Source organism: Mobula hypostoma, chromosome 11, assembly GCF_963921235.1.
Source record: "Mobula hypostoma chromosome 11, sMobHyp1.1, whole genome shotgun sequence".
NCBI lineage: Eukaryota > Metazoa > Chordata > Chondrichthyes > Myliobatiformes > Myliobatidae > Mobula > Mobula hypostoma.
Genome location: NC_086107.1, coordinates 65924416 through 65938693, shown reverse-complemented (window position 1 = coordinate 65938693; position 14278 = coordinate 65924416). Strand labels below are relative to the sequence as shown.

At 42.3% G+C, this 14278-nt stretch overlaps 1 protein-coding gene across 8 annotated transcripts in view; it reads left to right on the top strand.

The window, feature by feature from the left end:
* dgkza (diacylglycerol kinase, zeta a) overlaps positions 1–14278 on the top strand; it is a 708940-nt gene that overhangs the window by 341356 nt on the left and 353306 nt on the right. Inside the window, exon 1 of one of the 8 annotated variants that reach the window (XM_063062197.1) lies at positions 2647–3170. The exons of 4 other annotated variants lie outside the window; for them this stretch is intronic. The gene's annotated coding sequence lies outside the window, so the exon portion shown is untranslated. Of the gene's footprint in view, positions 1–2646; positions 3171–14278 lie in introns of those variants that run through there. 3 more of the 8 variants (XM_063062198.1, XM_063062199.1, XM_063062201.1) reach the window with 3 other exon arrangements.

The window sequence follows — 14278 nt, the reverse complement described above, 5'->3', positions numbered from 1 at the left end:
CTCAGAGTCAGCTGTGGTCGGGTGCTTCCAGGATGCTGTATCGGCAAGTTTGCGGCGCTGGAGGCTTATGGCAGGGAGAGTTTCTCCCTTCTACCATCTGCATGAGATGTTGGGGCTACCGGGACTTTGAGACTTTTCTTACCATGCCCATGGTCTGCTCCTTATCAAATTACGGTATTGCTTTGCACTGTTGTAACTATATTTTATAATTATGTGGTTTTTGTCAGTTTTGGTCTTGGTTTGTCTTGTGTTTCTGTGATATCATACTGGAGGAACATTGTATCATTTCTTAATACATGCATTTCTAAATGACAATAAACAAGGACTGAGTGTCCTTATAATCTAATTAATTATAGCTATGCTGGGGGAGAAGGTTGTGCATTCTAGTTCTGCCTGTGTTCATCTTATACACCTCTCAAGTTGGCTCTCATCCTCCTTCACTGTGAAGAGACTACCTTAACTTGTTCAGTCTTTCCTCAGAAAGAACGTATAATGCAGTGATGATGCTGGTTGGGAGATGATGAAAGCCTGATATTTGTGAATGATACGCTTGGAGGAGAAGCAAATTCTTTGACAAACTTCTACAGATGCGTAGTGGAGAGTGTATTGACTGGTTGAGTGCACCCCTTCCTATAGATGCTGCCTGGCCTGCTGCATTCACCGGCAACTTTTATGAAATAAAAGAGAATGCTTTAAATACCCCACAGTTAAGATTACTAAAGGTTAGTTATCTGGTGAGTCAGCATTCCAGTACAAGAAGGCCTGAAGTCACACATAGTCAGCAGAGATACTTCTCAGTTATTAAGTCTGATTAGTTGCCTGGTTTGCTGATGTTTATTGATGGACACATTCTGGGTCCTGGACTCTAACTCTTACACTCTTCACAGATGCTGCCTGATCTGCTAAGTGTTTCCACAATTTTCTGTTTTGGTTGCTAGTGAAGATTCCTCCACTGTCTCCCCCTACCTATTTTTGTTCCACCTCCTGATGTACACCCGGCACCCTTCAAGACTCTGCACTTCCATCCAGTTCTGGAACTCTGCTTTGACTTGCACTGATATCATAGATGTGCCCCCTTCTATCCCCAACTGACCCTCTAATCTTCCATTTTCTCTAAAATACTGCAGATACCTGAAAGTCTGAAATAAAGACACAGACTCAGGAAGTGCTCAATTGTCAGGCAGTGTCTGCTAAGAATAATTGTTAACCTTGTCAGTAGAGCTGTGTTAAATCTGGGATAAATTAGAACTTCTCTTAGTTTTATAAAAGGCCCTCGCCTCCAATGGTTAATTTTGGTTCTTCCTCCAGGAATGTTGACTGATCCGTTGAGTATTTCTGGCATTTTAAGTTTTTTGCTCTCTCTCACCTTATTTGAGGTAGGGGTTAATTTCCACCTCCCCGAGCAAGCTTGTGGCCAGCTCCGCTGTTGTTTCCTTATTTGATTCTGCTGTGGACGCCACGAATTCTCGTGAAGGGTGTTACCCAAATCCTTTTCGTTGACCCCAAAATCTGCTGCCGTTGCGTCAGCGTTGTTTATTGTAATTAGAAAATGGCAGTGATTGAAACCATTTGCGTTTTTGTTGCGTGCGATCTTCGTGCATCCCAACAACTACTGGACAATTAAAGTGCTGCTGCCTTTTCTCAGGACCAGCGCCAACTATTCTGTGTAGGGCCTCTGAAAGTTAATGATATAATACTGGAAAGGATTCAACCTAATGAGATTTGAGTGGAGTTTAACTGCTTTGCAAGAGCACGCTGATTTTTATGTGACCGACTGAATAGTTTGTTGGGTGTTGGAACTACCTGAACAAAGTAAATCACCCCCCCTTTATTTTCTGGGACATTCTAGATTCTTGTAAAGTTTATTTATATATATATATTATTGTACCTAACCGTTCTCTTTCTAGAGGGGATTTCTGGGATTTGTATATAGTGGTAGAGTTGGGCTGTCGAGTGTGGCGCGATAATTTACCTCAGGATAAGTATGGGGTGTTGTCAGTTATCTCCCGCCCATTTCGTGCATTGGAGTCGAGTGCAAGTGTATTGTCACGGTATAAATGACACGATTTTTTTTTTAGCTTCGGGATATAAATGCCATGAAGATTATTTTTTTTTGTTGTCGCAGCTTGGATCGGGTGGATAGTGGAACCGGCCCGTCTGCTAATAATTTAGGATGCTTCTTGACTTTCTGAGGCGTCAACTCGATTCTGTGGAGCGCAGTCTGAAGGCAGGTCAAACAAAATCATTGAGTTATAGAGTCATTCAGCGCAGGCACGGGTCCCTCGCCTCAGAGTGTCCTTGCTGGCCATCAAGTGCATACCTATGCACAATGTCATATATTTATTTATATTTCCTTATCGTAGAGGAGGAGGCCGTTCGGCCCATTGTGCCTATGCCGAGCGATCCCACCTATCCCATTCTCCCGTTTATTTTTCCCCAATGACCTGCTCTCTCTGCCACCCACGCCAGGAGCAGCACTTGATATTGCAACAGGACACTTAGATGTTTGCCTTATTTGAAGATCTGAAGAACTGAGGCCAGTTGCAGAACAACGACGTCAAGCCAAACCCAGACTTCCTGAGATCTCGCTTTGCGGGCAGCTAAAGTTTGTCTATTCCTTGCAGCAGTGTGTGTGGAAAATTAGCTTGTGTTAAAAGCTTAAATTAGCTTGTGGAAAATTAGTTTGTGTTCCCAGGGACAAATTTTACCCTCCTGTTGCATCGTTTTGCAGTAACTCCACATCTGCAATTTGAATATTTTTAACAGTAAACACAATATAAATAATACTAGATATGACAGGCTTTGGGGATACGCGAGAGTACTTTGATTTCGTAGCAGCCTGTGTGTGTGTGTGTGTGTTTGTTTACACAAACCAGAGGAAGGAAGAAAACCTGCGGGATTAGGATAGTCCATTTTGGTGGTTGTTGCATTGCGTAGAACCGAGTTAAAAACTCTTGAACGATCTGCACTTAGAAACCTGGCCAGAGAGAGCGCAGCGGCGGCGCTTGGTGGAGGAAGTGTATGCACTCATTTGATAAATTACTTAGCTTCCAGCGGGGACAGACCCCTTTTGCGGTCTGGTTTTATTATTCGTCTTTAATCCCGGGCCAATCACCAGGTGTATTCCGAAGGATTATTTGTTTCTCGCCAATTTGTTTCTGAGCACACAGGTCGTATTTCGGTACTTTTCTTATGGCGTTATCTTGTTTGTGATAATGTGAGACGGTTTGTGTTTATCGCTCTTTCCCGCTCGACTGTTTTCATTGCTTAGAGCTTTCAGTTGCTGCTTTTCCCCGAAAGTTCGCAGTTTTATACATACCTCCGGGCAGATGTTTGCTGGCTAAAACTGGGATTGCGTTGGGAGGTTTTCGGAGGGTTAAACGATTAGATATAATCAGGAAATTGACACGCACATTTCCAAACGCTTGAGTCGAAAACTTTTTTATTTAAAAAAAAAGTTCACTTAAATTCTGCCTACGTAGATAAATTTTCAAAAGGGTGTTAGATATTGCAGATTCTGTAGTGATTCCTATCTATGCCTGATTCCATTCCGTTTTAGGCGGAGCGAGTTCGATTCACAGATTTGTTCACTTTTTCCAACCAGGTGGGTGTACTGGGTTATCCCAGTGTGCAAGCATTTTGTAAGTCAGAACTAATGAAATTACGACTGCTAAATTACGCTTTCAAAACGACCTTAATCAGATCACAGGCCAGAAATGACATTAAAAGTCCAAACCCCAAATTTGTATATAATGAAAACAGAGGTCGCTCGATTTATCTTAAACAGTGTGGTGGAAAGGAAGGAAAACAATCCCAATTTATTTTGGGAATTTAAACAAAAACTTAGTTTGTGCTACGAATTCAGCCTCCTACATTACGACAGTTGGCAACATCGATTAGCCGGGTGTTTTAAACACCTAAGTGTCTACATCAGAAAGGCCCCGGTTTCGGTCCCATCTTTAAGCCCTCCCCTTAAACAGTGACCGTGAGCGCGGAGGTCTCTTTAACAACACTTTACCAACTGATACTTTTAATCAGCAAGAACACAAAAAGCAAAACTTATTTGGGGGCTAAATTTTTTTAACAGTGCCCCAATGTGTATTTGCAGCTAAATGTGTAATTGCTGTGGCATTTGCATTTGGTAACCTTGAGGTTTCGCATGTTGCATTCAAACACTGGCATGCTGTCGGTGACGAAGGGGGGTTGCACCGAGTGCAACTCACGGCAAACAACTACGTCCTATGTCCTTGCTTCCGCGAGCCCGATGGTCTGGTTGGCCGCGAGCGCGGGAGCGCGCGCTGAGCGTGAACGACGCCTGAGGCAGCTCGCCGGTCGCGCGCCCCGTGCACCGGTCGGTCGGAACCCTCCCCCCAACTTAATACAGGCTCATCTCGCTCAGTGCCGGCAGTAACACCCGTGGCTGCCCTGAATTTCAAGTGCAGGTGACACTCTCAGAAATAAAACCAAAGGTAGTTTTAGAGTGGGTCAGAGACAAGCTGAGTTAACAATAAATACCGAAGTTACCTGAAGGTTTGGATAGGAGATTAACTTATTTATTCATAATTAGGCCTTATAATTGGGATAAAAGGCTTGTTTTGTTGATAGAAAAGCAGTCTGTTGGGGGATCTTAGCTGGTGTAGCAGAATCTATGAGGAGGAAAGGAATTGTTGGTACTTTGGGTCGAAATCGTATCAGTTCCTTAATGACTGATGATGGCATTTAAGGGAAATTTGGATGTATATGCATTGGAAAAATCCAGAGCAACAGGGACCAAAAGCAGACAAATGGGACCAACGTGGTTGGTATAAATGAGTTTGGGCTGAAGGGCCCATTTCTGTACTGTATTACTTGGATTCTATGACAGACGTTTGCTTGATCTGCTGAGTTCCATCAACGGATTGTTGATCTGGATCCCAGCGTCCCTTGTTGATTGAGAAAATTGGTTTGGAGGTTTGCTTCTTGGTCATGTGGAGCCAAAAGTTTAGCTTGATGCACAGTTGCCAGGAAGGGAAATGGACTGAGAATGTGTTGTGGACCTCCGGATGTATAAATGGAGGGAATTTCTGCCCACCCAAAGCTAGATATTAGACAAGTAGCAGGGTAACATAGTGGTGGCGAGAGGTGCTGTTGAAGAAGAGCTGGATGACTTAAATCACGGCTTTTATTATTTGAGGAACTGAGTTCAGAAGTCAGGAGGTTATGTTGCAACTTTATAAAACTCTGGTTTGACCACATCTGGAGTATTTTGTACAGTTCTGGTTGCCTCACTATAGGCAGGATGCTGAGGCTTTGGAGAGGGTACAGAAAAGGTTTATAGGTTGCTGCCTGGTTTAGAGGTCATGTGCTATCATGAGAGGCTGGATAAACTTGGTTGTTTTGTCTAGAACACCGGAGGCCGAGGGGAGATTTGATAGAGGTTTACAAGATTATGAGAGACATAGAAAGAGTGGACAGAGATTATCTTGTTTCCCGGGGTTGAAATGTCTAATACAAGAGGGAATTCATTGAAGGTGAGCGGAGTATGTTCAAGGGGGATTTGAGGGCAAGTTTTTTTTTAAAACTCAGAGCGGTGGATGCCAGAAATGCTGTAGAGCCAAATACATTAGAGGCTTTTAAAATCATTTAGGTATTTTTGATTTTGCTTTTTAGCTGGTTTGGCACAGCATTGTGGATTGACTGGCCTGAACCTGTGCAGTCCTGTTCTATGTCAATGTCCTAGGAGTACATGTAGAATTGAATGTCATGTTTTTGAATGGTATTGTCTAAGCAGATCGCTGATGTAGAGATGCAATACATATTTAATGTCTAAAAGATGCGAGCTCCAGTAATATTTATTTCCATGTAGAGGTTAATGCGTAGAATCTGAAAGTATCCTCTAGAGCTGTAGAACAGGAGTTCCTGATGAGTGGTTTGAATTAACATCTGACTGTTTGCATATTAGTTCTCTGCTTGTCAGTGCGTTTATTTTTGATGCCTCCCCAGCCAACTCTTTGTGATGATAAATACTCCAATGCTATTTGTTTTACTAATGAACATACATCTCATCTTATCACTGAATCTGTAGAGTTCCTGTGTTCCTGTGGACAGATGGTGAATACGGTGATATTTCCCCAACCACAACTTCTATCACTTGGTGATTTTCATTTGTCAAAGCTCATCTGTTGCTGTCTCATTAGCTCGGGTGATGCAAATATTTGTGAGTTTGACACAAAACTTCACACAAAGTCAAAGAACAATTTTCAATATTCATTTAACGTAGTAAGACTTTACATAACACAGTGAGAGATCACTTCATTCAAGTTTATTATTTGAAGGGTTCCGGGTTCATCACAGAATTTAAGACCATTGTGCTTTGGAACATTTTAATAACTATCCCCAGCATTCTATCTATGGTCTTGCTATCCTTCTGAGATTATGGTGCCCAGAATTGGAGGCTATATACTTGCTAAATCCTAACAAGTGATTATAAGCAAAGTTAATATTTAAGAACTCCCAATTCTGTTTATTTTATTAACAGCCCAATTTGACCTGCCAATTTCAAGAAGAGCAGAACTTAAAACACGTAAGGTCCAAATGCTATGCTGTAAAGGACTACTGTTCCTGGTTTTATTCTGCTGAAGCTCTAAGAGGAAACTAGAATATTAAATAACTTGGTACCTTTCAGTTAGTGCCGAGTCTTTTTACGTTGCTAAAAGGTGCAATGTGTTGGAATTACAAAACAGGTTGACTGGTATCTGAAAAACAAAACAGATTTGATTTTGCCCTCTACTCCATCCCCCAAAAAAGTCAAAAGTACTAGAATAAGGATATGCAACACACATCAAAGTTGCTGGTGAACGCAGCAGGGCAGGCAGCATCTCTAGGAAGAGGTGCAGTCGACGTTTCAGGCTGAGACCCTTCGTCAGTACTAACTGAAGGGAGTAAGGGATTTGAAAGTTGGAGGGGGAGGGGGAGATCCAAAATGATAGGAGAAGACAGGAGGGGGAGGGATGGAGCCAAGAGCTGGACAGGTGATAGGCAAAAGGGATACGAGAGGATGATGGGTCAGGAGGTCCGGGAAGAAAGACAAGGGGGGGGGGACCCAGAGGATGGGCAAGGGGTATATTCAGAGGGACAGAGGGAGAAAAAGGAGAGTGAGAGAAAGAATGTGTGCATAAAAATAAGTAACAGATGGGGTACGAGGGGGAGTGGGGCATTAGCAGAAGTTAGAGAAGTCAATGTTCATACCATCAGGTTGGAGGCTACCCAGACGGAATATAAGGTGTTGTTCTTCCAACCTGAGTGTGGCTTCATCTTTACAGTAGAGGAGGCCGTGGATAGACATGTCAGAATGGGAATGGGATGTGGAATTAAAATGTGTGGCCACTGGGAGATCCTGCTTTCTCTGGCGGACAGAGCGTAGGTGTTCAGCAAAGCGGTCTTCCAGTCTGCATCGGGTCTCGCCAATATATAAAAGGCCACATCGGGAGCACCGGACGCAGTGTATCACCCCAGCCGACTCACAGGTGACTTGTTGCCTCACCTGGAAGGACTGTTTGGGGCCCTGAATGGTGGTAAGGGAGGAAGTGTAAGGGCATGTGTAACACTTGTTCCGCTTACACAGATAAGTGCCAGGAGGGAGATCAGTGGGAAGGATGGGGGGGGACGAATGGACAAGGGAGTTGCGTAGGGAGCAATCCCTGTGGAATGCAGAGGGGGGGGGAGGGAAAGATGTGCTTAGTGGTGGTTCACCAGCAACTTTTATGTGTGTTGCTGGAATTTCCAGCATCTGCAGAATTCCTGTTGTTTGCGAGAATAAGGATATCTTTGTTTTCACCATGGTGCTGAGATACACCCTAGGATGTGCTGGGACACATCATCAGTGATGTAACCTGGGATCATCAGGAGTTTCGGTTCTTTCAACATCAGTTACTCTCACCCAGGTGACCCAGCCAGGGTTGATCAGACCCTGGCTTGTGTCCCAGCACCATTGGTCTATGGGTCACACCTCTTGATCCATAGCAATTTGGAGGCTCGCTCAACAGCCTCTGTGACATTCTGATGGCTCTTTTCTTTGCAGCCCCTGTAATGCCAAGGAGAGAGTAGTTTCTGTGGAGCGAGCAGCCAGCAAAACCTCTACATCCCACCTCTCTAGGCTCACATTGTGCCCTCCACCCCAGTCTCTGGCAGTGCTCTGCCAGCGCCTGATATTTGGCTTTCTTACATTCAAATGCCTCTGCAGTTTGGTCTTTCCAAGGACCTGTCAGTTCTACCATGAACATTTGCTCTGAGGTTTCTGACAGAATGATCATGTCAGGCTTCACTGATGATAATGTGATAAAGTCAGGAAACTTGAAATGCTTGCTGCAAATTATACAACAATGTGGATTGTGACTGTTTTATTGGAGGCATGTTTGTGGATCTTTATTTAAAATGAACATATCATTGCATTTAACCTGGTAATTTCAAGCACAAGATGTGGTCAATACCCTCTTGACACCTGTGATTCTGAATTTATTTTTTTTAAAGACAAGGGAAATGCAAAATCTGCAAAAAATGATTAGCAGTGCTGGCAGTTCATGTACTTAAACCTGTGGACTACCCTTTTGAAACTCGTACTTTATTATTTTTAATATAAACCCTAATTAATATTTCAAATTTAATTTTCAAGTTGATATTTTGGATTATATAGCTATCAGTCAAAATTGGCAATTAAATAATCCAGATCACTCTGCATGTAGCAGAATTGCAAAATTAATGAGAATTCATTGTTTCCCTATGATAAGCTAGCGAGGCAATTGTATTGGAGTTATTTAAATACATTCAGATGATGGGAACATTCATATTCTGATGAGTCAGATGCCCTTTTTCTCCTTGTACTTTTTTCCCAAGTGGCAGTCTTGTTCTGTTTTCATGACGAGTTGATATTCTTCTGTCCTTTTCACATTCCATCCCATCTTGTTCTCTAGCTTTTTTAAAAAATTGCTGTTTCTCTTTGTAGCCATCAGTAAGACATGAAGATATGGTCAGTGGATATTTTTTTTATTTGATTACAGAAACAGAGTTCAAAAATGTGTAGTGGCCAATTCCCAGACCATAAATCAGATATTGGATGTCTATCTAAATCAGTGTTTTCCCGCTGCAGTTGTTTGAACTGTCAAAAACATTTTTTCCTCCTCTGAGAGACTCCCAATTTCACATTTACCACATTCAGTCTATCTGTTGAGCATGAGAATGTGTGTATTAATTTAGAAACTACTGCATTTAAGTCGGCAGCACTTGCCTTCATGCTGTCCTGAAGCACTACCATTTTCAAACTGAGCAGGCCAGTTTAGAACCCCTTCAACAGGGCAAAAACTTTATAAAGTTGAAGGACAGAAGAGGAAAGCTGAGAACTTGTAGGGTAACTATAAATTATGTTGAGGCTGTGGATGAAGTTGTGAGCCATTGATAATAAATATGGCTGTATCTCTGAAGTATGCAGTCTTCTCTGTTCCTGGTAGCAACAGGTTCCTAGAAGACTTGGCCTTGCCTTTCTTGCCATGTAATCAGGAATGAAAGTAACTTTTTAAAAAGTCGATATAGCTGTACCTCAAAGATTAGCTTCTCTCTAATTGGTGTGCAGTACTGGCTCAGACAAGATTGCTTTTCTCTTTCTTGATCTATGGTGCAATGTGACCTTTAAAACTGGAAAGGAAGAGCAAATTTGAAAAGAAAATTGTAATTGTTGTAACCAAGATTATGTGGAGGTTGTGCTATTTGAGGTGTCTTTTAGAGCTCCGAAATTTGCACTCCCCACTTGGAGATGTCACAGTAATAGTTATCTCACGGCGGCATGCTCACCATGTGCGATGACTGTTTACGTGATTCCATTGATCGCAGGAGAACTAATTATGTCCTGCAGTGACTCATAGGCAGTCAAAATTCAGTCCATTTTATATCACATTCTGAAGCAACTTTCAACCCTGTATTATCAAAGTGCTTGTATTTTATATTCTGTGTAGTTTGTTTCCCTTATTATTGTGAGTAAAGGACAAAGCTGGCTCCCATTTTATGTTAAGTGGAAGGTCAATAAAAAAGCTTTGACCAGTTATTTGACTCCAGATTTTCATTACTGTCATCGCTGACCAATCAAAGATATAGTTGATTTTGTTTCTTTTATATTCATGAACAAAAGGAATCAAAGAGACTCCACATCAAGAGACCACCCAATATTAATAAGTAATAATTACATAAAATATTATGGATGCTTGAAAGGTAAAGTGGGAAAGAAAATGCTGGAAATATTTGTCAGGTTAGACAGTATCTGTAGAGTTTGAAAAGTGTTATTGTTTTAAGCCAAAGACCAACTCTAATGAAACATGATCAACCTGAAGTGAATACAGCTTCTCAATCCACAGATGTTGCTTTAAGTTATTGTTTTAACCTTACCTAATTGTGTTCATTACTTATTTTCCACAAGTTTAGTTTTGGACGCAAATACCCGTTAAATATCAAAGACTTTCCTAAACCTTCCTGCTTTATTGACTGCTTATAAAAATTGCTGCTGTAAAAATGAACAGCATTTGAGTTTGTACTTCTGCCTTGTATGTTTTGAGGTGCATTTATTTAAAATTGCATAGAATGTGCGTCAATGCGTGAATTTGTGGAGGATAGGCAGTTGGCCACCAGAGTCCCACTTTGTCTTAGCTTTACGCAAATATGCAAATACCCACTGCAAATCTGTTGGTTCATGTCATTGTGAGTCATGTTGGGGTACAACCTTTGCAACAGTTAAAATGCATTGAACTCTCTGCAAGTGGATTAGAGTTGGGGAAATCCAAAATAACCATTAGTTTTTTTCCTCGGACTTCTGCTTGCCTTTGAGGTGTTCTCGATGAGCTGAAACATTTTGAATGTTTGGTGAAGTCTGTAAAATTAAAAGTAAAGAACCTTTAACAATATATTTTTATAACAGCATTACAATTTTGAGATTCACCAGTATGTAAAATTTGTAACGTGTGTGTGTGTGTGCGCGCTCACACACTCTCTCTCTCACACACACTCTCTCTCACACACACACACTCTCTCTCACACACACACACTCTCTCACACACACACTCTCTCACACACACACTCTCTCTCACACACACTCTCTCTCTCACACACACTCTCTCTCACACACACACTCTCTCTCACACACACTCTCTCTCTCACACACACTCTCTCTCTCACACACACTCTCTCTCACACACACTCTCTCACACACGCACTCTCTCACACACGCACTCTCTCTCACACGCACTCTCTCTCACACGCACTCTCTCTCACACGCACTCTCTCTCACACGCACTCTCTCTCACACGCACTCTCTCTCACACGCACTCTCTCTCGCACTCTCTCTCGCACTCTCTCTCGCACTCTCTCTCTCACTCTCTCTCTCACACTCTCTCTCACACTCTCTCACACTCTCTCTCACACACTCTCTCACACACTCTCTCACACACTCTCTCACACTCTCTCACACACTCTCTCACACACTCTCTCACACTCTCTCACACACTCTCTCACACACTCTCTCTCACACACTCTCTCTCACACACTCTCTCTCACACACTCTCTCTCACACACTCTCTCTCACACACTCTCTCTCACACACTCTCTCACACACTCTCTCTCACACACTCTCACACACTCTCTCTCACACACTCTCACACACACTCTGTCACACACACTCTGTCACACACACTCTGTCACACACTCTGTCACACACTCTCTCTCACACACTCTCTCTCACACACTCTCTCTCACACACTCTCTCTCACACACTCTCTCTCACACACTCTCTCTCACACACTCTCTCTCACACACTCTCTCTCACACACTCTCTCTCACACACACTCTCTCACACACACTCTCTCACACACACTCTCTCACACACACTCTCTCACACACACTCTCTCACACACACTCTCTCACACACTCTCTCACACACTCTCTCACACACACTCTCTCACACTCTCTCTCACACTCTCTCTCACACTCTCTCACACACTCTCTCTCACACACTCTCTCTCACACACTCTCTCTCACACACTCTCTCACACACTCTCTCTCACACACTCTCTCTCACACACTCTCACACACTCTCTCTCACACACTCTCTCTCACACTCTCTCTCTCACACTCTCTCTCTCACACTCTCTCTCTCACACTCTCTCTCTCACACTCTCTCTCTCACACTCTCTCTCACACTCTCTCTCTCACACTCTCTCTCTCACACTCTCTCTCTCACACTCTCTCTCTCACACTCTCTCTCTCACACTCTCTCTCTCACACTCTCTCTCTCACACACTCTCTCTCTCACACACTCTCTCTCTCACACACTCTCTCTCTCACACTCTCTCTCTCACACTCTCTCTCTCACACTCTCTCTCACACTCCCTCTCTCACTCTCCCACTCTCTCTCTCTCCCACTCTCTCTCTCTCCCACTCTCTCTCACTCTTAATTTATACATATATCATGTATACATATGATGCCCCAGTAAGAATTGCTTCAGCAAAGTTTCAGATTTGACCATGTTGCCCTGGAAAATGGGGCAGGTGCTAAAAAACACTGGAAACTTGGAATTGGAATCAGAATCAGGTGTAATATCACCAGCATATGTTGTGAAATTTGTTGTTATGTGGCAGTAGTACATTGCAATACATAATAACTGAATTACAGCAAATGCATGTTATTAAAATAGATAAATAAGTAGTGCAAAAAAAGTAGTGAAGCAGAGTTCATGCGTTCAATATCTATTCAGAAATCTGATGGCAGAGGGAAAGAAACTGTTGCTAAATCATTGAGTGTGTGCCTTCAGGCTGATGGTACCAATGAGAAGATGGCATACCCTGGGTGATGGGGGTCCTTAAGGATGGATGCTGCCTTTTTGAGGCATTGCTCCTTGAAGATGCCCTGGCTGCTGGGGAGGCGGATGCCTATGATGGAGCTGGCTGAGTTTACAACTTTCTTCAGCTTATTTTGATCGTGTGCTCTGCTGTCTCCGCGGCCCCCCCCAAATACCAGACAGTGATGCAGCCAGTTAGAATGCTCTCCAAGGTACATCACATTCTAAATCTCCTCAAACTCCTAATGAAATATAGCCGCTGCCGTGCCTTCTTCGTAACTGCATCTTACGATCTTGGACCTAGGATAGATGTTGATACTCAGGAACTTGAAGTTGCTCAGTCTTTCCAATTCCCATCCCTCTAGTGTGTGTTAGCTCATCTTACCCTTTCCGAAGCCCACAATCAATTCTTTGGTCACTTTTCCTTGGTGTATCTTCCAGCTTTAGATTATCACATACTAGGTCGTGAATCTACATATTAAGTACAGTGGAATACAAAGGAAGGAAAAGCTGTAAGCATCAGATATTTGAAGGGTTTTCCAGTCAATTCATTATTTTTGAGGTGTGGCTATTAATACAACATAGGATATAGGGAAATGTTACAGTTTATTTACACAAAGTTCCACAAACATTGATGAAGTAATGTCTAATTAATATCTTTTTTTGCTTAAGGATAGATATTGACCAGAACACAGGGAAAATTATTTTGTCCTTTTTCATCTTTGTGAAACAGTCAGCTGTGCATTGAAAGATCCACCTTTTCAAGAAGGAAGACATTAGATCTGTGAAGCTTACAAAACCCAAGTTCATTTTAGTTTTCTTTTCGATCCTTGGCTGGCAGAACTTGCAATGTATAAATGTCTATCACTGGATGAGTGTAATGTTAATAATTGTGTTTACTGATTTGTTTTCCCCTACGTAATACTGGGGTGGGGATTGTTGAAGCATCAGACAGTGACATTCTTTGGAGTGTTGGGAGCACTATGAGACTTTCTCTTTTGAAACAGTCAAAATTATTCATGGTCCATTTATTGAATAAGAGTAATTAAGAATTTCCTTTGTGTGATGTTTTATGTCTCATTAAATGAAATAATCCACGAAAAACTGGAGATGAATGAAACAATTCATAGTAATTTCTTTCATTTGGAATTCACAGTTAGAATATAAGAGCAACGATGTGATGCTGAGGATTTATAAGGCATTGCTCAGACCACACTTGGTACATTGCTAGCTTGTGAAAGGGTCCAGAGGAGGTAACTGAGAATGATTCTGGGAATGAAAGGGTTAATGTATGAAGAACGTTTGATGCCTCTGGACATGTACTTGCTGAAGTTTAGAAGAATGAGTGGGGGATCTTATTGAAAGCTATGGAATATTGAAAGGCCTAGATAGAGTGGATATGGAGAGGATATTTCCTATAGTGGGTG